The sequence below is a fragment of the Neopsephotus bourkii genome, unplaced genomic scaffold, assembly GCF_033783945.1.
Source record: "Neopsephotus bourkii isolate Nb327-2 ecotype Australia unplaced genomic scaffold, CSIRO-AGI_Nbou_v1 NB_1493, whole genome shotgun sequence".
NCBI classification, from domain to species: domain Eukaryota; kingdom Metazoa; phylum Chordata; class Aves; order Psittaciformes; family Psittacidae; genus Neopsephotus; species Neopsephotus bourkii.
Window position 1 is genome coordinate 3,909,718 of NW_026901969.1, and position 25,153 is coordinate 3,934,870.

At 38.7% G+C, this 25,153-nt stretch overlaps 1 protein-coding gene across 8 annotated transcripts in view; it reads left to right on the forward strand.

Annotated features, from left to right (window-relative positions):
* PPFIA2 (PTPRF interacting protein alpha 2) overlaps window positions 1-25,153 on the forward strand; it is a 338,209-nt gene that overhangs the window by 108,986 nt on the left and 204,070 nt on the right. For 2 of the 8 annotated variants that reach the window (XR_009727820.1, XR_009727821.1), the window contains exon 1: window positions 4,213-4,625. The exons of the other annotated variants lie outside the window; for them this stretch is intronic. The gene's annotated coding sequence lies outside the window, so the exon portion shown is untranslated. Of the gene's footprint in view, window positions 1-4,212; window positions 4,626-25,153 lie in introns of those variants that run through there. 8 annotated transcript variants of the gene reach the window in all.

Genomic DNA, 25,153 nt, shown 5'->3' on the forward strand with positions numbered 1-25,153 from the left:
CAGGCATTGTGTCTTTTGGACTTACTTCTGTTGTGGTTGCATTTTATGATTGCTGATTAGGGACTGCATACTTGATAGGTTGTAGAAAATGTATTCTGGATTAGCTCCTGTATTTATAAACTCATTTAGCTAATGAATCAGTGACTAATTTCATTGACCTTTTATAGCACAGAGATAGCGTTAGAAAAATTAATTGTGAAGTTTGCCATTTAAAAAAGAAATAGTTATGAAAGTTTGAAGTTCACTAGTTGATAGTCACTTCACTCATTTTTTTCAAAATAATTGCAATACTTGGTAAAATGTCCCAGTATCTACAACAGAGCAAGGGTACTTCAAAAAATTAATTACATTCATCTTTGTATTTCCTCTGAAAGCTTCAGTCATTGTTCTTGTGCTTGAAAGAGAAACATCATACAGAATACATAGGTTGGGGCATGCTTTATCCTTTACTGTTGCTGACGTACACTTTATACAGCTAACAGAAGATAATACTGTTCTGCTGTATACTTATGTTCATAGGTTACACAAATCCTTATATTCTACGTTAAAATAGGGCTCGTAAGTACATGCTTAAGTGCTTTTCTAAGACACACTTTGCATACAAGCTTTGGTATTTGTATATTCAAGATACGAAGCAACAAAGAACATGTGAAATGTTGATAATAAGCTCTTAATTACAGAAACGGGATGAATAATAGGCTTTATTTCTTAGTAAGATAAGCTGATCTATTTCTACAAGTCTTCCATTCTAAAACGATTTTCTGTTTGTACCAGGAGGCTGAAAGTGAACAAAAACTTCCTTGTATTATGTTTAATTTTCCTTAATTCTCCCTGCCACGCGGTTTTCTGGGAGCTGTACCAACTGGGAAAGGTTAGTTTCTAAGACTTGATGTGTATGAGTTTTATAGATTCTTTGAAGTATGTTCATTTGTCAGGTAATCGGTTTTTTGTGTAGCTTTTTTGATGGAAAAAATGGAAATGCTTTTGGTGTAGAACTTCATTAAATGAGCTAAAAGGAATTGTAAATTAGTTTGGATGTGGTGAACAATTAGACGTGATGTATGACTTGGTGAAGATATTCACTGCAATTTGATACGCAATTTGAGTATCTTTTGTTTGAACTGTGGTAGAGGTTTAACATCGTTTCAATCATTAATAGTTGCAGATCAGAATTCTTTAAATATTAGCGTATTTCAGTTTAAAGCAAATTCAGGGAATTTTAGCCAGATGACTAATGTATTGTATGATACTCTATATCGATGTCTACAACAGCAGATATTAAAGAAACGTCAGTTCAAGTACAGGACCGTAGATTTTGGAAGCTGAGTAGGGTTTCTGTGAGTCTGTGAAGTAAAAGTGATGTGGTCTAGGTTTAATGTGAAAGCTGTCTAATGTTCTGAAAATCACACACTCTCCCTGATCCAAGGAAGACATGTTTCTTTAACATGGTTTTCCCTGGTAGAGACAGAAATGAGAACAGTATGTGATATAAAGTCCATGTTTCTGGGTAATAACTCACCTAATTTAATATGAGCTGGTGATTTAAATCTTAAGCCAAAAGATCCGCTTTTCTATTGCACTACATATTCTGAAGAAAAACTATATCACACAAGCACTAGCATATTAAAAGTGCGTTTGTCCATCTCTGCAGACAGAGATACAAGTTTTTGTATTAGTGTCTCTCAGTTTTCAAAATACTTCACATAATGGTCTGATACATTTATACATATATTATATATATATATTCCCTTTTTGATGTGTAACTTACTGTTTTTTAATGCATATATATATCTACATATATTAACATTTATCTACATTTTTGTATCTACTATATAAAAGCAGTAGGCCTCACATACATCAAAAAAGAACAGTTATACCACACTGAAAGTTTTGGAGAGGGGTATCTGATTAAAATGTAAAGTCGGCATAACACGTACAATATAGGTTCAGAGCTTGGTAACTCATACATTCAAAAGTAATTGCAAGTAGACCCATCTCAGGAGCATTGCCATGCCTCATAGTTTTAAACATGCAGGATTTCTCTTCATATAAAGGATTTATTTTTTCCTCCACTACAAATCTTTCACTTCATGGAATAATTAAGTAATCCACTGGAAGACTCATTGGAGCAAGTATTTGAATTGGGATTGCTTGTGTCACTGAGCTGTAGTTATGGTCTGTAGGTCTGTTTCTTCATTTGCCCTGTTGGGTCTGTTCAGTTTCCTTCATTCTGTTCCACTTTCTGCTCACTTTCAGGCTGTTGTTTGATACCCAGCTTAGTGGTTGTGGCATTCAATTGGACATGGGAGACCTGATTTCAGCTCTGTGTTCTGAGGAGATTGCTGAATCCCAGCTTTGGGGGTGCTGGCTTTTCTGAAATATGTCTGTCTCTGTAATAGTGAACACACATGCTGCTCTGCATCTGTTCATACTTTACTGAATTTACCTATGCTCTAACCAAGTCCTGAGAGAAGGCTGGTTTCACGTTTTTCAAAAAATCGCTGTTTTTCACAAATGTTTTCAAGCTGTTTGAGTGGTACATCAAAATTACATTCTGATTCCATGAGAGTCTTGCAAGAATGTTGGTTTGTTTTTCAGAGAGCTGAAAAAATTTATAGTCATTACTGGGAGCATTTTCTCACGAGGTCAAAGTTATTGGAGAGAGAGAACAACAGGTTTAATGTCATGCTTTTTCTCCATGTCTACATTGATTAGCTAAGGAGATGTGTTTGCTGGAACTTACATACAGGGTCAGAGGGATATTGGGGTTTTTGTTACTGTTGTTGGTGTTTTCTTCTAAGCGTAAATTTTGTCACCTAAGGAAGAAAGATTCTATACTCAGATTACCAATAATCTGGTATTTTCCTTTAACCAGTTGAAGGGCCCCTTTCCGAATATTGGCATCTAGATCTTCTGGAAGAGTACTGAAGAAGTGGAGAATAATCTTTAATTTGAGGTCTATGTCTCAAGAAAATGTTCCAGACAATAGTTTTGCTTTGATTCAGTAAGTGTTATAGAAGCAGTGTGATGATGATTATGATAAATTGTTAGACATGGATCTAAGAGGATTTTTTCTCTGGCTTACAAAATGTGATTATTGTGGTATGTGCCACACTGGTGTACACAGTTAAACAGACAGGTATCTCTGCATCTATCCCAACTCCTTTCATTGTCACTTTAGAAACTGTGTTATCTTCATTTGCTAAAAGCATTAAGATAGAATAAAAAAACAGCTGCAGCCTTGCTACTACCAGGCTTTTTAGATTTTTGACAAGTTTCATTTTGAAAGCACCATTTCTTAAGTGGTTTCTCTGTCTCTCATTTAAACCTTACGAATAAAATACAAAGTGCTTGATAGAACAGGTAAAGTTAGTTTTCTAACCACTTCACATTTTTTACACTTTACTGAAACCTTACTTTTCAATTCTTGTAAATGGAACACTTATTTTTTTACTGCAAAAAGGTGTCAAGTTCTTTGAATATTACTTCCTTTAATGTTTTCCTGTAGTTCAAACGATCTGTGTGTGAAGAAAAAATGCAGTGACTGCTTTTTGGGTGTTTAATGCAGGTGTTCACAAGTACTGTTGACCTTACAAAATAAATTTTAAAAAGATATTGTGTATAGCTAGTAAGCTAAACTGTAGGTCTGAAGCTTTGTGAAGCACAGTAAGGCTCAGAATAAAACTTCAAACTCACACTTAGTTAGGAAAACCTTTCAAAAAAAGATTCAGACTGAAGCTGAGAAATCAGAAAAGAATAAGAAAAAAGAGGTTTATAATATGTATTATATTTAAACTGACTAGCTCTGTTAACAGTCTCACAGATGTTTATTTACCACTATCTGCAGTCTGCAGTAGAATCAAAAAATTAAGAAATGTAAAAAGTATCAATTTAGAAAGCAGTACACTCTTATCTAGGCAAGACAGTCAAAATACAAAAATCCCCACAAAACCAAACCCAACGAGTTTTCTGTTATTTAAAGCAAGCTGCCATGTGTTAACATTGCTGTCAGCAACTGAAATAATAAAACTGTCATTGTTATCAAATAGAGCTATAAACTGAATGCCAGGCATGCTTCAGGTTAGTCAGAAGAGGTCCTCTGTTTTTCACTGTGCATGCTTGCTCAAAATGAAACCGTGTGTTATTGGTTAACTGGGATGCTTAGCATAATCACTTTGCAAGGCTGTGGTGGAGGGAGGTGATTATCACTGAGAACAGATGGGCAGGTCCAAAGCATTGCCAGATTCTGCACAAGCTTCGTGTACTGTAGGTTCTAGCTCTCTTTTCTTTGGCATTTGTGATTTTTATTCACTGCACACATTCTGAAGGGCTAGCTGAACTAGAGGTCAAGGAGCAATGACCTTACAGTTTAGCTCACAGATGTAGGAGTGGGGAATTCATAGCGCTGTCACTATTCATCTGAACTGATGGGGAAGACTGCATTTGGTACAATTTCCTCCCTAAATGTATGAAAGGATTTATCTCCGAGCTTAGCACTCTGCATCTGTAGCTCTCTGTGGATTGTATTGTGTGTGTGTCCAGAAATGATATTCTCGGATATGAACACTGTCTCTGCCTCTCCTAAAGTGCATCCTCCTAATGGGACCCGATTTTATACTTTTCAGGTACGTGAACTTTAATAAAACTGAAAGGATTTTTCATGGTAGTTGAATAGGTAAACTTTGAGAAAGAGTACCTAATAGGTTAAGAAGCTTATGTGTTAATTAGTTTTATATTGGTAGGAGAAAATATGTAAGAAATCACTATCATCAGAATAAGTTTGCTGCCTTAAAAATACCAGCATGTAGATTATTCCTAAACAAACATAGAATTGCATGCACAGTGATTTTGCTATTGATTTTATTTCTCAATAATAGTACAATTTTACAATTCATTAGATTTATAGTTCCTTAGATGGACCCACACTGTCTGTCCATTTAGTTCAGATGAGCACTGTGTTAGCATTATCAGAAATTCCAAATTCATACTATACAGAAAAATATTTTTAAAACTTTGAATGTTGAACCTGTCTGGATTTTTTTATATTGATTCTGAATGTAGTTTCATACCAGCTGATGCTTGATTCATGTGGATAGTAACCATACATGTGCAATTGACAGAACAGCAGAATATATTGTTAGGACTTTTAAGGTTCTCAGTTTTAAGCCAAGTTTTGCCTCATTCAGGTAAATAAGCCTGTGTGCTTAGCTAAAGGTAAGAATTTACTATATGCTTTAATGTGCAAAGCAGTCTTAATTAAAACCATATTTCAGTAGCATTTAATCAAAAGAAATCTTCAGTGCCTTGACTCTGGAAAACTATGTAATCCTGTATTAAGACTTAACAATAATAAACCTCACAACCTTTCTGCCCCAGCTGCTCCTTGTAGCACTCTGGCCCTGCAGGGCAATGCAAACACTCCACTACATTAAGTGGCAATAGCTTTTTCAGCTCACCCTCTGATATGCTTAGGATTTAAATAACCTTCCCACTCATGATTGTATGATGGCTTTGTCTTTTTTGTTACTTTATGCTATTGTGATGTCTTTAATATGTAACAGATCCTGTGTGTGCTAGCAGACCAAACTATTTGAGGCAATTTAAAATTAATTAAATGCATGGCAAACTTCTTTCACAAAATACAGGTACCCAGTTCTCTGAGTCCAATAGCTGCATTTCATTCTTGCCTTCTTTTAATCCATTGTTTTTAATTGTATTGTCTTGCCTTTCTTACAGTGATGTCAAATGATAGTTGAGGGCTATGCAGAAAGAGTGGCATCCTCCTAACAGTGATGATCTGCTGATCCTGGCAGTGATTCAGAGACATGAATGCCCCAGGCCTGTTCCTCTACAGCATGACTACTTTTCTCACACACTGACATCTAAACATTATGTACAGCCTCCTGTAGCTATGCTCTTAAGCACAGTTCCTGACGTCAGGTATTCCTTCTGAATGTGTCAATTTAAAAAAGTCACTAAAATTAGGATGCTTGATTGTGATATTAAATTGACTATTTTATTATGTGGTACTTCATGAAAGTAAGAGCTAACAATGAAGTATATAATCTTTTTTACAGTATGTATTGTTGCTATTAGTAATCTCTGTGATTACTGTAGGCATTATCCCACATATAAAAAATTGTCTTCTAAAAATTATTTCCTCTGCTGATTTATAAGCTGAGGGGACAGTAAATATAAGTGAATTTCCTGTTGTGTTCTGGATACTTTAACAAACAATATAGAGTTAAATGACCTTGAAATGTAAAGCTGCTAATTCAGGACAGTCTGTGTTTGTGTTCTAGAACAGCTTGCTGTTATCAGTGCTAAAAGAATCCTGGGAAAACTAAAAAAAAAAAAAAAAAAAATCAACTAAAGCCTATATTTTCCTGTGATGTTTTCTTGTGTGAAAATTTTTTTTCTTCTATGTATTTGTTTGCATATGTGCAGTATAAAGATACCCATGTGAAGCAGCTTTCCAGTTCTTGCCTTGTCTTCCTTTGTCGTTGTTGCTTCCTAGCTTTTGACCACCATGTTTGTTGTATCTTCTCTTTTGCTCTTGATTTACTTCAGTGTTTGCTTACAAATACAATAATTCCTGAGAAGGACTTCATATGACTTGTTAATTGTTTTGATCTGGGTTAAACTATTTTCATTGTTTGCTTTCTTAGTTACTGTTTCTTTATGTTATATTGTAATCCCTTTGAGACAGGGAATCTCTTTCATTTAAATAGTTTGCGAAGTTATAGGATGGCTTAATGGTTCTTAATTTGAAATATATATATATATACTGATATTTAACCTAAATGTCTGAAAAATAATCTTAGCAAAACCAGTGTCTAGAGTTTTTAAAACTGAATACATCTGACTGATAGAGGGTAATGAGTGATTTAGCTGCTGAATTAATTGTACATTGATGTAATGATTGAAAGTTGCTGAATTAATTGTACATTGATTCAAAATTGCAACATACTAATTCTTTCAACAACAAAAATGGTACTGAAAGAAGCACAAAGCATGTGTGCAACTTGTAACTTTATTATAGTCATTTCACTGGTGTTTTTTGGAAATAAGACTGGATTGGCCTCTATGGACACACAGAGATGCATCTAGCAGAGCACTTGGGCTGGGGAGAACCATAATTAGTGGATATCTCTACAATTTTTTGAGCATTTATTAAAATCTTTATTAAATGTTTTGAATAATATGCTTTAAAATCAGCTTTATAAACTCTGTTCATTTTATGAGTTTAATTGAAATCAGAAGTCTGCTATGCATTTTTGAATTCAGAGATTTTATTGCCCGATGAATTTTTAGTAGATCAAATTAACAAGGAATTTTGTGACAAATAATTGCACCATTTAAAATTATGTTTTCACTTGCAATGACACAGCATAATTAAACAGTTTTTTTCACTTCCCCCTTCTCTCCCACTTTGTTGCGTTTTATCAGCTTGTTTTGCCTCCAGGACACCTAGTGTTCAGAAAAAGTACTGAATTTGAGAGCTACATTGATACCTGCAACTACCTAGAAGCTATAAAATTCCTAGTACCTTTGTCCTGCTCAGGAAATCTGTCCTGAAATTCTGCAGATGGTGAAAGCATGGTTTGGTTCAGTATATTTGCTGAACCACCTGCTATAATTAAAAGAAGCTTAAGCTTTGATCCCTAGACTCTGCTTGATAAAAACAATTAAAATAGGAAATTATAGGAGAGAAGGTTATATAAAGCAATTATATACTGTATGAAGGGAAGGAGTTGTAACATTATTATGAACAAGGTTTAATTTTAAAACTACCAAGGCATTACCAAAGTTTAATGCTTTGTATTTCAGTATCTGTTTGATCTCAATTTGCTTGTGCCAACCTTAGCAGACTTCAGCAGCTGTATAACAGAAAGTGATTTTCCTTCTGTCTTCAATGTTGATATTTCTGCTATTCTATGGGGATAAACAGTTTGCCAGCAGTCCCAGGGTGTGCATGTATCTATCTTTCATGAACATTGTAAACATCAAAATCCAAGTAGTAACATTGCCACACTCTCTGGTTGGTCTTGTAGTTCACTTATATTTAGTGGTTATTCGCATAAAATAATGATACAGTTGGAAAAAGATTGATTAGAAAAAAGTTATTTTTAACTTAGCTATTTGTTATGAAATGGGAAATGATGCTTTGAAAAAGATACTTTTTAATCAAGCTGAATTTATAGAGAACTAGAGAGTGGTTCCTTTTTTATGAAAGCATAACACAAAGGAACTTAATTTTGACAGTTCAGATTTCATATTTGAAAGTTGTGAAATACTGCTTTGATCAGTTAAAAGCAACTTAAGCTGACCTTGGTGTTTATCATATCCAATAAATATTTTATTTTCTTAAATTAGTTGTCTGCACTTATAAATTGAATGCTAATTTGTACAACTAAACATTTGAAACATCTTCACATTGTACACAATTTTTATTGCACCAGAATTTGAAATTGAAAGAGTATATTTTTCTGTTTCAGTATGTTTGCAAAAAAAAAAAAAAAGAAAAATACCCCAAACCTGAAGTATTTGCATGAACAGTATATTTTTACTCTTGTAACTTTCAATTATTAAGCTAAGTACAAATCTAAAGCACAGATTTAAATGAGTGATAAAAGTAGTTGCCAATAGGCAGAACTTAGGAACTAGGCATGTGCAGTAGAGAGAGACTAACACACTCAAACTGTGGCAGTACACTGTCTCATGTATCCAGCCACAATTTTAGCTGTAAAATCAACAGTATGTACTAACATTTTCCATGAATGTAAAGCAAAAGCTTTCAAATAATTGGAAGAAATACTAGGCCATTTTACAGTCAGTTGAGATTTGTGGTTTATCTTAGGACAAGTAGAGCATACTGGTCTTTTCTGAAACCTTGGGAAGTTAAAGCAATTTTTGAAAGTTATCACATGATCAGAAGGAAATGTCTAAGACACATCAAGGATGTGGCCCATCCCCAGAAATGTTCAAGGCCAGGTTGAACGGGGCTTTGAGCAACCTGGTCTAGTGGAAGGTGTCTTTGCCTGTGACAGGGGGCTGGAGCTAGATGCGCTTTAAGGTCCTTTCCAAGCCAAACCATTCTGTGATTTTATGATTGTATGAAATAAAATTACTTTCTTACTGTATCTGCAGACGAATCCTAAAATATTCAAAGGTTTGAAACTGGGTTACTGGGAAATGTTTCTATACATAAAACATATCTATCACCATGATGCTGATTACTACTCTTTATTTCTTAGCAACTAAATGATACAGTCCAATGATAGTGAATTAACAGAATGCAAACAGAAATGTTACTTTCTAGTACAAAATGTGCTTTGAGCTGTGTGAAAAAAGCATAATCTATAAGAAACACTAGATGCACTCCTTAATTTTCCTCTTAATTCCTATATTCACAGTTTAAATGAAATGTATACTTACCCAGAACTTCTGTTTTATACTGTCTTGTAGTTTCAATGTTTCAGTAATCCTAGTGTTCTTCCATGTATCTTCTTATATGGAACTAGGAAATGAAACAAAAAGCCTCTTCTGTGAGAGAAAGTATATTGTTAAAATTTATGATTGCACTTATTAGCATACATTTATCACTAAGTTATGCTTTGGGCAGTTATGCCATGTTACTTTGTTTAGTGGGCCATAGCTTTTCTAACTATTTTTTGCCTTGCCTATTTCTATGCAATCTAATTTAATATCAAAGACATTGGGTTTTGAGTTTGCAGAAATCCCCTGTACTGTGAAAAAGGTATATTTTTGGTGAGGGAGATGGGTTATCAGTCACCTTGTATCTGATGTGATCACTCATACCACTACAAAGTTTTTGTAAAACATGTACTTGATGACTCTGTTCCTACTCTATGGAGACTTAACTGCTCGTGTGGAAAATATACTATATATGAGATAAAGATAATGGCCAAGAATTTGTGTGTACTTTCAGAGCTGTGTCACTTGGTCCACCTAAGAACTGTGGAATCTGGTCTTATCCCAAACCTTTCAGCTGACTGCCCATGTGGGCAGCTCTTCCCATTAACTCTCTGGCAGTCATGGGCCTTCTCTCTTAGTTTTGCCTAAATAAAGGTTTTCCTCTTCTTACTTAATGTACCAGCACAGTATGTTTTTATTTGCAAACATCACGTGAAAAGTACTAGAGGCATGTTTTTTGTGAAGGCTGCAATTCCATAGCCAATTGGTAACTTGTATAAGTAGTGATGGTAGACATCACTGAAAGGCCAGCTGTAACAGGAGTCAACTGAATAATTTGGTTTGTGTGCAAAAAGTGGTACAGTTCACGTAGGATGTCGTAGACTTCTGAGGGTTTGAAAGCTGTCTTAGTGAATATACATAATAACAGTGGCAGAAAGGCTGACAGTGAGGTGGTTTTGAAGGCCTCTGACATGTTAACAGTTACAGAAAATAGTCATGCTGGACCAGTGCTTTAGCCTGTAGCCAAAAACTAAAATTGTTAAAATGTCTGGGCAGTGTCAAAGGCAGGAGACAATAATAAAGTCATCTGCATTGCAAATAGCTTGAAAATATTTAGAGCTGTAAAAGTGGGGTTTATATAATTTTGGAAATTAGGAAATTCAGAGGAATAGTAAAGGAATATACTTATAGGCTCTTTTACTCAGAAATAAATGACAAATGGTAATAAAGCCTGGTCTTGCATTTCAAGTGAGTGATAGTTATTCTTATTCACTATTTTTATTTTGTTATATGTATTTTTATTTCCTGTTTTGTGAAGAACAAACTTAAAGCTTTTCTAAACACATTAATGCAATGTTAATCTGAATGAACACCAAAATATTAATGTTCTCTGTATTCAAACAACTATAAAATTTTGAAGTAGAGACATTTAAAATTTTTATGCTTTAAAACATATTACTCCAAACAAAATTTCAATAAGTTTCATCTGGTAGTGCTGGTTTTGTTTTGTTTTGTGTTTTGATAGAATAGAGGAGACTGTGAGCATTTGTTAATCAGCTATAATGAAAACTAATAGATTTAAGCATTTTCGTGACAGTGTGGCACTTGGACTCCAAAAAATGGAACAGAATTATTCAGGCTGACAGAAAAATTAGAGCAACATCCAAGTGTCTGGCTAAAAAGCTCTAAAACTGTATTACTGTATTTAATACAGCGTGCCTTAAGTAGAGAAATAATTTTGTTTGCACAACGGTATTTTTTTGTAATTCTGTTGTGCTAAATAATTGTGATTTGTGGCCATCAGAGCCACAAGATGAGGACGGTGTCCTCATCACCAGCAGTCCTGTCCTCACCTGTGATGCAGGGAGTGTCCTTGAAAAGCTGCTTGCTTTCTGGTTAGCTTCTGAATTTTAGTGGAATCATGCTGAGGACTGCCCCAACTGCCTCCAAATATTCTTACTCCTGCTTAAAATTCAGTAGCACTGCCTCACCCCTCGTTTTCTATAGTTTCTTTTCTAGCCAGTCAATAAAATGGTCTGATAGTTTTTATAGAATAATAGAACAGTTAGGGTTGGAAAGGACCTTAAGATCATCAAGTTCCAACCCCCCTGCCATGGGCAGGGACACCTCACACTAAACCATGTTACCCAAGGCTCTGTCCAACCTGGACTTGAATACTGTCAGGGGTGGAGCATTCACAAACTCCCTGGGCAACCCATTCCAGTGCCTCACCACCCTTACAGTACAGAATTTCCTCCTTATATCCAATCCAAACTTCCCCTGTTTAAGTTTTAAGCCATTACCCCTTGTCCTATCACTACAGTCCCTAATGAAGAGTCCCTTCCCAGCATCCTTGTGGGCCCCCTTCAGATACTGGAAGGCTGCTATGAGGTTTCCACACAGCCGAACGTGCTGTTCTGCATGCAGTGAACTGGGAAGGGTGAGTGACTATTAACTGGATGGTTTGATCTATAGATACTTTGCATCCTCCTCTGGGTGGAAACACATGTTGCTTAAGGTTCTTTGCCTGTTGTACAAAATCATTTTTTGCACTTAAAAGCATTTAACTGAACAGTAACAAAGCAGAGCAGTCAATGCACCCTTCCCATGCAGAATTCCTGTCAGTTAGAGTGTGGAAGGTTCTACTTTGCGAAGTAATGAAGTAGAGTTGAAAAGTACATGTCCTTTTTCTGACAGAATCACTGGGGCTAAACCAGAGCTGCTGTTTCTTTTGCAGCTGAGTGGATGTGACCAATAAAAGCAGGGGACATCAGGAGGAACAGCAATAGGAGTGCTTTCTCCTATTCTAGTAATAGGATCACAGTTTGGTTTCTGAATCATAGCTAGAAACCGTGTTTCTGGCTCAATTTCAGAAGTGCTTTCAGTGTTAGATTCTGAACTTGGGCTTCTTTTACCATAACTTGAATAGAAAATAAAACTAGAGGAATAAATGTACTGGTATTTTCCGGAAGAGTAAGAATACTAAGGATTATTACACAATAATGTGTCTTGGTTTGATACTCATTGGTCATTCTCTTAAATGAAAACAAGCTGGATAGAGTGAGATAGCAAAGTGTTTGGATAATAATCTTTCCTTATAGAAAAAACAGAACAATATAGGCATAGCCTGTTCCGAGAGCACAGATTGTGCCTCCGTAGATGAGTATCCTGAACTTCTGTATAAATTGTGGTGATAATCTATTGGAAATAATGTTGGTTTTCCCTTGATGAGTATTACCAGCCTTCCTATATAGCACTGATGAAGCTCTCCCATCCCTGGCTGGGAGGAAAGTAAGTAATTTGCAGATTTCATTGTACATTTAAAATATATTCTTAGTACTTGTCTCAGATCTTGGTCATACTCCCACTTTGATTTGTTACACATTGGAACAAGTAGAGGAAAGCATTTAGTACAAGAGGGTATTCTGTCTGGAAGTCTTTAGTGCTGTCTTGACTAGCTTTTAGTATAGCTTCAACCTCAAAGTTCTTTGCAGTATAGGTTTTACTGTACAAAAGCCTGAATTAGTTAGCGGTAGGAACATAAATGTTGGCCTCTACATCAGTTGATAAGTCTATGCTAATTAGATTTGCTTCAAGAGCTGGAAATACCATATATCAGCACTTAATTTTTTTATTTTTTTTTTAAGGAAGATACAGTCTAGAGAAAGATATAGTTGGATAGAAACTACTTACTAGACTTAGAAAAAAAAATTAAATGGAATTATATATAGATGGAATAATTACTAACTAGCACAGCATTGACTTTGTTTTATGTAAGGCATTTTGTGCTCAGTCTTTTATACATAGTTCATAAATTTGTAAGGCAAGAGGATCTGTTGCTTGCCTGTTACTCATTTAACATTTCCTCATACAGTCTTCATTATCAACAGCATCAGCTGATGATGTTGAGAGGTGGGTGATATACCTGTAGATTTATTCTCTTCCTTACATCTGTCTTAAGGCAAGCAAAAAAGCAGGGGAAGATGAACAATGCAAAATACTTGGTATGTTGTACTGTTCTGTGACTGGAGGCAAGCAATACAATTGTGAATAAACTTTTGCTGAGGAACTTGCTAGCCTATAGATATGCCTTTTTTTTTTTTAATTACTGTGATAGAAGGATCAAACTAAATATTCCAATTTTACCTTTATTTATAGATTGTATTTTCATTTTGAATGGAGTCGTGTTAATATACATCATGAAGTTTTTGATACTAAATTTCTCAATAGTGATTTCTGTAAATAAATTTTATTTTGCCTCATCAATTCCTGTTTAGTTCAGTATTCAGTTTGCAGCTATGTTTAGCATAGTATTGATGGAGGAAGGACAGGGGGTCTGCTGGGTCGGATTCATTGTTCGGCGGGTGGTATTGTACTCTTTTCCCTTGTTATTATTTCTTATCGTTGTTGTTGGTGGTAGCGGTGGTGATTTGTGTTGTACATTGGTTACTGGACCATTCTTATCTCAACCCGTGGGAGTTGCATTCTTTCGATTCTCCTCCCCATCTCTTCGGGAGCGGGGAAGGGGGGGAGCCCCCGGGGGGGGACACAGGCCTCAACTGCTTCCAGCCCAGCACCACTCACTGGGAGTGAGTGCACAAGCTGTCTGGCTGGGTTTAAACCACGACAGTTCTTTTTGGCGCTCAACGTGGGGCACGAAGGGGTTGAGATAATGACAGATCTGACCGGATTAATAGTCACTTGTCACAATGCTGATTTATTGGCTCTCAAAGTTGTTCCTCTTGATCTCACAGTTTCAGTATATCGTACCTTACTTCCATCTGGTATTTGCTGTATTAGTGTTTTTAAAGTGTGGGGCTTGGGTTTTTGTCTCATTGTACTTTATGGTAATGACTTGTAATACAATAGAATCATTGATCATGAAACTGATCTGGCTTATGTTCCCAGTATGGTCACCACCTTTATACTTTGGGAGGTATATAATAAAATTGCTTGGCAATTACACATCTTTTTTCTCCTTCTTGGGTGTTCAACCTGTGAAGGATACATTCTTTTACCCTCCCAGTTCCACCCCCCCCCTACCCCCCCAAGCATTTACAGCATCATTTGAGTTTTGAAGTTTCTGAATGGCCTTTTAATGCTGTTGAGACTTGTTTGCTGATTGTGATGGGGATCACCATGTTGGCACGTATACAGAGTGTATTTTGCCCACAACTATTTTGTCTGTTTTCAAAAGTTAAGCAGAGTCAGGTTTGGGTCTTGTCTGGGGTTAAACGACGAAGTAGGAGGACCAAGAAGTTTTCTCTGAGGCTGGACAGTCATGAGTGGTAAGGTGTGTGGGACAGTATGGGCAAGTATCTAGGTCAGTGGGCCCCTCCAGTACTTTGGAATTTCACCACTGAACAACTGCAAAATCCAGAAGAATTAGTAAAACACTTAAATGAGGTGTGTGGACATTCTGGCCATACCAGAGACGAACAAATCATGGCAACGTGCTGGGGCTTGGCCTGTGCTTACAGGGCCATGCTCAATGCTTTCCAGCACCTTCAAAAGGAAAAAAATGTTGCTGGATCTGAGGGCAAAGCAACAGTCAGCACCGCTACTCCAGCTCCAAGCACAGCAGCTACACCACCCCCAGCAACAAGTACAGTCGCTACTCAAACTTTGGCTGCAATGAACAGGACAGCTACCCCAGCGGCAAGTACAGCAGCTACTCAAACTTCGACTGCAACAGACAGCACAGCTACCCCAGTTCCAACCACAGCAGCCACACCACCCCCAGCAACAAGTACAGTCGCTACTCAAACCACAGTGATAACCACTGCAACTAAACCAGAGGACCAATTCGTAGCAATATCGGTTGCCCCTGTACGCAAGAGAAAAAGCAAAAAAGAGGCAAGAAGGTTGAAGCAATATGAAAAAACAATGTATTCACCACCTGGTCTAGAATCTGATCAGGAGTCATCATCACATGATGAAGAAGAAGAAGAAGAGGTGACTTCTCGACTTTGGACCTCAACCAAGCTACGGAATATGCAAAAAGATTTTACCCGTCAACCAGGGGAGCACATCATCACCTGGTTGCTCCGATGCTGGGACAATGGGGCCGATGGTCACGAACTAGAAGGTACAGAACCCAAGCAGCTGGGATCGCTTGCTAGAGAAGGGGGAATTGACAAAGCAATTGCAAGAGAGAAAAAGACCCTCAGTCTTTGGAGGCAGTTCTTGGCAGCTGTGAAAGAAAGTTTTCCATACAAGGACGATGTTATGAGTCATTCGGCCAAGTGGACTACTATAGACAAAGGCATCCAGTCTCTGAGGGAATCAACCATGGTAGAGATGATCTATCACATCAAGCTGAATAACGGGGATATACCCATAGATCCTGGTGAAGTCGAATGTACACGACCCATGTGGCGAAAACTTACACGAAATGCACCATCATCATATGCCTATTCATTGGCAACAGTAACCTGGAATGACATAGTAACACTAACAGTGGATGAAATGGTTCATAAACTCTGCGAGTTCAAAGACAACCTCACCCCTTCCATCATCTCAGCTGTGGGAAAACTGTCCCAGGATCTCAAACAATTGCGGGACGATATATGTGATTTATTCAGCTCCTCACGTGTACCAACACACATTTCAGGTATTAACAAAAGGCGTCCTACTGTTCAAGAGAGGAGATGCAAGAGGTATACGCCACGGGCCACCCTATGGTTTTACCTGTGCGATCACGGAGAAGACATGACGAAGTGGGATGGAAAACCTACTTCAGTTTTGGAGGAACAGGTGAGTGAATTGAAAAGAGGAGCAAGGGCCAAGACTGATCATCCCATGAGAGCTACGGCTTCAGTCTCTGGTGAGCAGTTTCCCAGGTGGAGTGGAAGAGCTGATTTTACTCCAGCTCCTGTGATAACTAAAAATAATCCCTTTCAACATGACTTAAGTGTCCAATGTTGTGATGACTATTAGAGGGGCCCTGCCTCCAGCCAGGTGGAGGTAGGGGACAATCGGATTTACTAGACTGTGTGGATCAGATGGCCTGGCACATCAGTCCCGCAAAAGTATAAGGCTCTAGTAGATACCAGTGCACAGTGTACCCTGATGCCATCGAGCTGTCAAGGGGTGGAACCCATCTATATTTCTGGAGTGACCGAAGGATCCCAAGAGTTGACTGTACTGGAGGCTGAAATCAGCCTGACTGGGAGAGAATGGCAAAAGCACCCCATTGTGACTGGTCCATGCATCCTTGGAGAGGGTACTTCAAAGACCCAAAAGAGTACCAATGGGCTTTTGGCTTTGGAGACTGAGGAAATTGAGGAGCTGTCCACCTTGCGTGGTCTCTCAGAGGATCCTTCTGTTGTGGGGCTGCTGAAAGTCGAAGAACAACAAGTGCCAATTGCGACCACAACAGTGCACCGGCGGCAATATCACACCAACCGAGATTCCCTGATTCCTATCCATCAGCTGATCCGTAGACTGGAGAGTCGGAGTATCAGCAGGACCCGCTTGCCCTTTAATAGCCCCATATGGCCAGTGCGAAAGTCTAACGGAGAGTGGAGACAAACAATAGACTATCGTGGCCTGAATGAAGTCACACCACCATTGAGTTCTGCCGTACTGGACATGCTAGAACTTAAGTATGAGTTAGAGTCAAAGGCAGCCAAGTGGTATGCCACGATTGATACTGCCAATGCATTTTTCTCCTTTGGCAGCAGAGTGCAGGCCACAGTTTGCTTTTACTTGGAGGGGTGTCCAGTTCACTTGGAAATGACTGCCCCAGAGCTGGAAACACAGCCTTACTATTTGCCATGGGCTGATCCAGATTGCACTGGAACAGGGGCAAGCTCCACAACACCTGCAATACATTGATGACATTATTGTGTGGGGCGATACAGCGGAAGAAGTCTTTGGGAAAGGGAGGAAAATAATCCAAATCCTGCTGAAAGCCGGTTTTGCCATAAAATGAAGTAAGGTCAAGGGACCTGCACAGGAGATTCAATTTTTGGGAATAAAATGACAAGATGGATGTAGACAGATCCCCACAGATGTAATCAGCAAGATAACAGCAATGTCTCCACCAACTAATAAGAAAGAAACACAAGCTTTCTTGGGTGCAGTGGGGTTCTGGAGACTGCACATCCCAAATTACAGTTTGATTGTAAGCCCTCTCTATTATGTGACCCATAAGAAGAATGATTTTAAATGGGGACCTGAGCAAAAACAAGCCTTTGAGCAAATTAAACGCGAGATAGTTCATGCAGTGGCCCTTGGACCAGTTCGGACGGGGCCAGATGTAAATAAAAGATGTACTGTACACCGCAGCTGGGGAGAATGACCCTACCTGGAGCTTCTGGCAGAAAGCTCCAGGGGAGACTCGAGGTCAACCCCTTGGCTTTTGGAGCCGGGGATACAAAGGATCTGAGGCAAGCTATACCCCAACTGACAAAGAGATACTGGCAGCCTATGAAGGGGTTTGAGCTGCTTCGGAAGTGATTGGCACTGAAGCACAGCTCCTCCTGGCACCCCGGTTGCCCGTGCTGGGCTGGATGTTCAAAGGCAGGGTCTCCTCTACGCATCATGCAACTGATGCTACATGGAGTAAATGGGCTGCACTAATTACACAACAAACTCGAATAGCAAATCCCAGTCGTCCAGGCATTCTAGAAGTCATCATGGACTGGCCAGAGGGCAAAGATTTCGGAATATCGCCAGAGGAGGAGGTGATGCGTGCTGAAAAGGCCCCACCATATAATCAGCTGTCAGAAAGTGAAAAGCAGTATGCCTGGTTTACCGATGGGTCCTGCCGTATTGTGGGAAAACATCGGAGATGGAAGGCAGCTGTATGGAATCCTCGACGACAAGTTGCAGAAACTGCTGAAAGAGAGGGTGAATCGAGTCAGTTTGCCGAGGTGAAAGCCATCCAGCTGGCCCTGAACGTTGCTGAACGAGGAAAGTGGCCGGTACTTTATCTCTATACTGACTCATGGATGGTGGCAAATGCCCTGTGGGGGTGGTTGCAGCAATGGAAGCAGAGCAACTGGCAGCATAGAGGTAAACCTATCTGGGCTGCTGCACTGTGGAAAGATATTGCTGCCCGGGTGCAGAATCTGGTGGTGAAGGTACGTCATGTAGATGCCCATGTACCCAAGAGTCAGGCCACTGAGGAACACCAGAACAACCAACAAGTGGATAAAGCTGCTAAGATTGAAGTGGCTCAGATGGACTTAGATTGGCAACATAAAGGTGAATTATTTTTGGCTTGGTGGGCCCGTGGCACTTCAGGCCATCAGGGCAGAGATGCAACATATAGATGGGCCCATGATCGAGGGGTGGACTTAACAATGGACACTATTGCCCAGGTTATTCGTTAGTGTGAAACATGCTGCAATTAAACAAGCCAAACAGCTAAAGCCTCTTTGGTATGGAGGACGATGGCTGAAGTATAAATATGGGGAGGCCTGGCAAACTGACTATATCACACTGCCACCAACCCGCCAAAGCAAGCGCCATGTGCTTACCATGGTGGAAGCAACCACCGGATGGCTGGAAACATACGCTGTGCCCCATGCCACTGCCCGAAACACTATCACAGGCCTTAAGAAACAGATTTTGTGGCAACACGGCACCCCAGAGAGAATTGAGTCAGACAATGGGACTCATTTCTGGAATAACCTTATAGACACTTGGGCCAAAGAGCATGGCATTGAGTGGGTATATCACATCCCCTACCATGCACCAGCCTCTGGGAAAATCGAAAGGTACAATGGGCTGTTAAAAACTACACTGAGAGCAATGGGTGGGGGAACTTTCAAGCACTGGGATACACACTTACCAAAGGCCACCTGGTTGGTCAACACCAGAGGATCTGCCAACAGGGCTGGCCCAGCCCAGTCAGAAATTTTACATATTGTAGAGGGGGACAAAGTTCCTGTGGTGCATGTGAAGAATTTGCCGGGGAAGACAGTCTGAGTTATTCCTGCTTCAAGTAAAGGCAAACCCACTCGTGGGATTGCTTTTGCTCAGGGACCTGGATATACTTGGTGTGTAATGCGGGATGATGGGGAAGTCCAATGTATACCTCAAGGGGATTTAATTTTAGGAGAAAACAGCCAATGAACTTAATTGTATGTTGTTGCCTGCTGTGTAATACTTTTATAGCCCATCAACCATGTGTCTTCAGGCCACCAACGACTAGCCTTGACTTCCTTCCAACCATCATCCCAACAGAAAATGAACTTTGATTGAACCAGACGAGTTCTGCAGTGAGGGAACTATCAGCATCAGCAGGCAATGATCCAATACTGCACACAGCCTCTCCCGTTCTGAAAGACTGTTACAAGAGATGAAGCCTGACATCATGGACCAGATGGACTCAGCAGCTTTATAGGGACTGGTCCATGCACTAAGATAGGAGTGAACTGAGCTAAGAGTGATGGTATATTGAAAATGTGGGATCTGAGCATGACGTGAATGGTATGGAATAAGGGGTGGATAATGTCCTGGGTTTAGCAGTAGCAGTCATTTTTTCTCTTTCTTGGTAGCTGGTGCAGTGCTGTGTTTTGACTTTCGGGCTGGGAAGAGAGCTGATAATAATGATGTTTTGGTTTGGCCAAGGACTTTTTGAGCCTCATGTTCTGCCAGGGAGGAGGGGAAGCCAGGAGGAAGCAGAGACAGGACACCTGACCAAAACTGATCAAAGAGGTATTCCATACCACAGCATGTCATGCCCAGGAGGTAACTGAGAGTTACCTGGAAGGACAGGGGGTCTGCTGGGTCGGACTCGTCGTTTGGCGGGTGGTATTGTACTCTTTTCCCTTGTTATTATCTCTTACCGTTGGTGGTAGCGGTGGTGAATTGTGTTGTACATTGGTTGCTGGACCGTTCTTATCTCAACCCGTGGGAGTTGCATTCTTTCGATTCTCCTCCCCATTCCTCCGGGAGCGGGAAAGGGGGGGACCCCCTGGGGGGGATGTGGGCCTCGACTGCTTCCAGCCCAACACCACTCACTGGGAGTGAGTGCACAAGCTGGCTGGCTGGGTTTAAACCACGACAACTACAAGGCTAAGATTGTTTTGAAATGACAGCAGCATAATTCAATTGATACTGTGATTCACTCAGACGTGTAAACAAATGAGAAAGGTGTGGATTCACTATTTCCACCAAAAGAATTAGAACTACTTATTCATGGAAATTTAAGTGATCGGTTTATATTTTTTTCACTAGAAGGAATTATACAGTTTTACAGGACTTAAGAGTGCTTGTTCACTAGGAATAGAACATTTCACTTTTTGTCTAACAAAGTCTGAGTTGTTTTTTTTTTTTTAAGTGTTCTAATACTGCATGCATGATGGTGGTGCAGTGTGAGGAATGACTGTCTGCCCCATCATCCAGAACAGTGTTAGTGCTGAGCAAAGGCAGAGTGCTGAGGAGATGCCAGCGGCACTGAAAATGCATTGAGGATGTTATTAGATACAGAGATGTGCTTCTGTTGCAAGCTTAACTGAGTGTAAGGGAAGATACTTCATGTGTGCTAATAGCTCCATTAGTAAGTAGTGTGGCAGAATAAAAACTGATCTCTAGTGCAAAAGACGAGGATCTGATGTCTATGTCATTCTCATTTGGGGGCCCGGTGGGTTATTTTGGAATAGGTCTAGTCAAGTCCTGCTGGTTGAATGTCCACAAAAGAGTGGAAGGCATCAGATGCACTCTCAAGAGATGAAAACCAAAGAAAGTTGAGAAAATAGAGAAATTTGCTTCAGACCTCCTGATGCAAACTGAAATACTAATGTAGACTTGATTTCTGTAATGGCAGGCTCTGATAGACAGCATTTCAGAATAAGGGCTGGGTTCTGTGAGTCTCAAATCATATTATGGGAGAGAATAGTCCTCTCAAGGAGCCCAGGAAGATAAGCCTCTTTATGCTGAGGTAATCTTTGTCAATATAACTGTATTAATAAAGACTATGTTGACTGTCTAATATCATGAATTCATTTCAGATGAATCTTTCCAAGGCATGCTATTTGCAGTGTGTTTCATTATTTTCCTAGGACTCTATTACTAAAATAAATACTAAGTGGTGAAAATTATTATTAGGATGTTACATTTCTGAGCAATTAAAAATTATTAATGGAAAGTTTTGATGAAGCAAAGAAAAATGTTTTTTGACATTGAATTATGGAAGCCTCTTTTCTTTACCATATTTCTATATTAGTATTTAAAATACTACTATTAAATCATTTCACATTAGTAATTGAGTCTCTCATGTAGTTGGGAACCTGAATTCCAGATGGGGTTGGTGCATGTATACCATATATCATACAAAGTTTGAAAACATTTATGGCCTCTCTTGGCCTGAAGCTTTGGATGGCCTGGCTAGTGCTGTAATGAACACTGGAACATAAAGCTAAGTATCTGCTAAATTGTGCTCAGCAAAAGAAGTAGTAATTTACACTAAACACAGCCATGAACACATCTACTGCTTGGAGTAAAATTGTCAACATCAACCTTTGTGCTTCGAATAAAGATCTGATGTCAGTACTGTGTACTGTCCTCTCGTCAGACTGGGAACATTGTAGCTTGCTTGAGATATTCTGGGAATTTTCAGCTGGTCAGTAAAAGAAACCTGTCAAGGAATTTTCCTGTCATAAACTTTTAATAATTTCAAGCTACAGTTTAAAGCAACACACTTTTCGTCATGTACTAGTATACATTTTTTTGCAAGTATCATTTTGGGAGTTAGCAGATAGGCCAAATAGTTTTTATGCAGAAGTACATCCTTAAATTCAAAGTAAATCAGCATGGACCATGGAGCGGGGGAGGGAGGAAGAAATAAAACCAACCAACAGCAAATTTGTTGTTTTAAGTTTCTCAGTTCTCCACTTCCTTTCTTACTCTTCCAGAAGCATTAATGTATGGCAGCACTTCACAGACTGTGTCTTGTTTCCCTATTCTGAGCAGCACAACTCCATTGGAGGCCCGAGCTTCAGGACAAGTTTCATCATCTCTCTAACCTTTGGCTTGTGAGGAGATTCATAACAGGTCTTTGAAATCATCTCTCTTTCCATTACACATGATTTTTATTATTCATAGGGTATTTATGGAGGAAAGCTTAGTCCTTAGTTTGCATAGTCACTGTGCTTAGTAGCATAATGAAAAATTTCTGATCTCATCCTGCTGCTTTCATTGCAAGACTTATCTGCTATTTTAATAGTTTAGAGGTGTTTTTCTGAAGTATCATAATGATGTTGTGAAAATTCAGCACACATGTTTTGGAGCAGTTTCTGGGTCAGTAGTAAATTGATCTATTTATGCCTTCAAGAACACTGACTTTTTAAAGTATACATTTCTTTTATTATTATTTTAAGGTAAACTCTATGATGTTGACCAATACGTCCGGCATGTTTGTGAATTGATATAGAAGATTTACCTTTTTCTGACATTTGTTCTGAAATGTTTTGATAAAGCTTTGCACTTCAAAATTTGAGAAATGTACTTGAGAAATCTTTCTTATGTCATTACTTCTGCAGTCACTTTTTCAATATTTTTCCCTAGAAAGTCTATATAAAATAAATATATACTAATGAATTTGAATACATTCATGTATGCATAAATAAATAAATATATTTCACTATGAAAAAAATGGCACTTTGGAATCTGATATATCCAAAATCTTTGGAGCACTAAAGAATTCTTAAGAGTATTCCTAAGAGTAGGGGTTTTTTGGTAATTCTGAGGGTTTTCAGCAGGCAGAGTTTAAAATTATCTCTGAGAAATCATGAACCCTTGTAGCTAGGTATCAGTCATTAGTTGTCACAGACCACTTAAATATGGTGTTGAGTATTATCTAATTACTGATACTATTCATAAAAAAAATTGTGGTTTTCCATACAAATTTGAAGGTATGGCAGTCTAGTCTTGCTTTGCATGGATGCAGTCACCAAAAGGCTTATTGTGTGGCCTCTGGGTAAAATAGTACCCGAATAAAATTTGAAAGTCCTGGTGGAAGAGCAACTGAAGTGTCTGATATGTCACAGGAATAGAGTCCAGGAAAGGAGCTTAGCCTTGTATGCCAGACTCTATCAGCCCCCTAATCCTATGGGTGGGAATACGCTATATGTAAAATGTTTGCACAGTTCAAGATCTGTTTTCCACACTGTGACTAGTTGGAAGCTCTTCAAATAGAGTTTCTTTATTCCTCAGCTTTTTGACTGTTTTCAGAATATTGCTGCGTAAGGCTGTGTAGAAAACCTGGTGATAGAGCTTACTTTCCATTTTTCCAGAATAGAATTGACTGTAAAGGTAATTATTTCTTATCATTCCCATTTATTATCTGAATGACATGAATTTCACCTTAAGACTTTTACCTCTTGGAGACTTCTAGCCTCAAGGAAGTTGGGGAAAGTCAGCATATAGTAGAGGTGGATAGTTCACACATGTTTTCATGTTTCTTTTCTGTGGTATTCATAGAATACCAGATTTCAGAAAACTGCTTTGTAATACTTGATATCAGTTCCAAGGAAAAAAATCTATTAGAGCTGGTCACCCACCAATGAAGAGTGAATCTTCAAGCTGTGACGTGAAGAGCCGAGGCTCAGATGGACAGAGATATTGGTATGACCCTCATTTTGGCTCACAGCTTTCGCTTAAAATGTAGGAATACCATTTTATCTACGTCTAAATCCACAATTAAGCCTCAGTGAGAAAATTTGGATTAAGTAGACAATGAAGCACCTTTAAGGCTTGAAAATCACATTTATCTTTTTCCCCCAAAGGTAGCCAGAACAAGGGAATTGAGTATGTTGGCCCACACAGTTCCTTCTGTAAATATGACAAGATCAAGTGCATCTGCTTTTGTCAAGTCAGCATTTATGAAACCATCCCTGGTAATTCCCTATTCAGCAAACAAAAATTTAACAAATCTCCTAGGTGTCTGCAGTTGAGCAAAGGGACAGCATTAGGTCTTTTGAAGATCATCATTCTCTTAAAAGGAAAAATTTAGGGACATGAATTGATTTTATTAAAGAGAGGATTTTACCACTGAGGCCATGAGCATTCATTTAGAACTTGAGAAGAATAAGCGAGAAGGACTCATAGTGTGGTTGGAGAATATGCTGGAAACTTTCCTATGGCAGCTCCAGCATTAAAGATCCAAGTCACAAATTGGATTGCATTTCTTTCTTGCACGAAAAAGGATATGGATATTTTCAAATTTAAGTCCCACTCATTTTGTGTACCAGCTGCTTTATCACCATTTAATCTCCTTTTATTCCAATTACAATTCTGATATAGCTACAGCTCTTTTAACATCTTAGTGAACATGACAAAAAAACAGATTCAGATAGCAGCTGAATATACAGTGCTATGAATGGATGGTATAATCTACTAAAGGAATAATAAAAACGTTTTAATTCCATATGCTCTGTGTATTTGGGAAAACCCAGCATGTTAGCTCTGAATATTCACCTCACATTTGCATGAAACCAGTGTAAAAATGGAAGTCAAACCCATTATTTTCTTCCACTTAATTTCTTTCAAATAACAGTGTTGTGTTACTTCCTGACAGCCCTTAATTAACAGCCCTGGAGATTTTTCCTAAACTAGGGTTTGAGATTCTTCAAACTCATCTGTGAATTTATCTGACCAAGAGAAAGCTAGCAGGCTTGTTGTCCTCATTATTTTGTTCGCAGTGTATGTGTGTCTTGGTGCCTGATCTGTGAGAGTTAAAATAATTTCGGTTGTATGTACA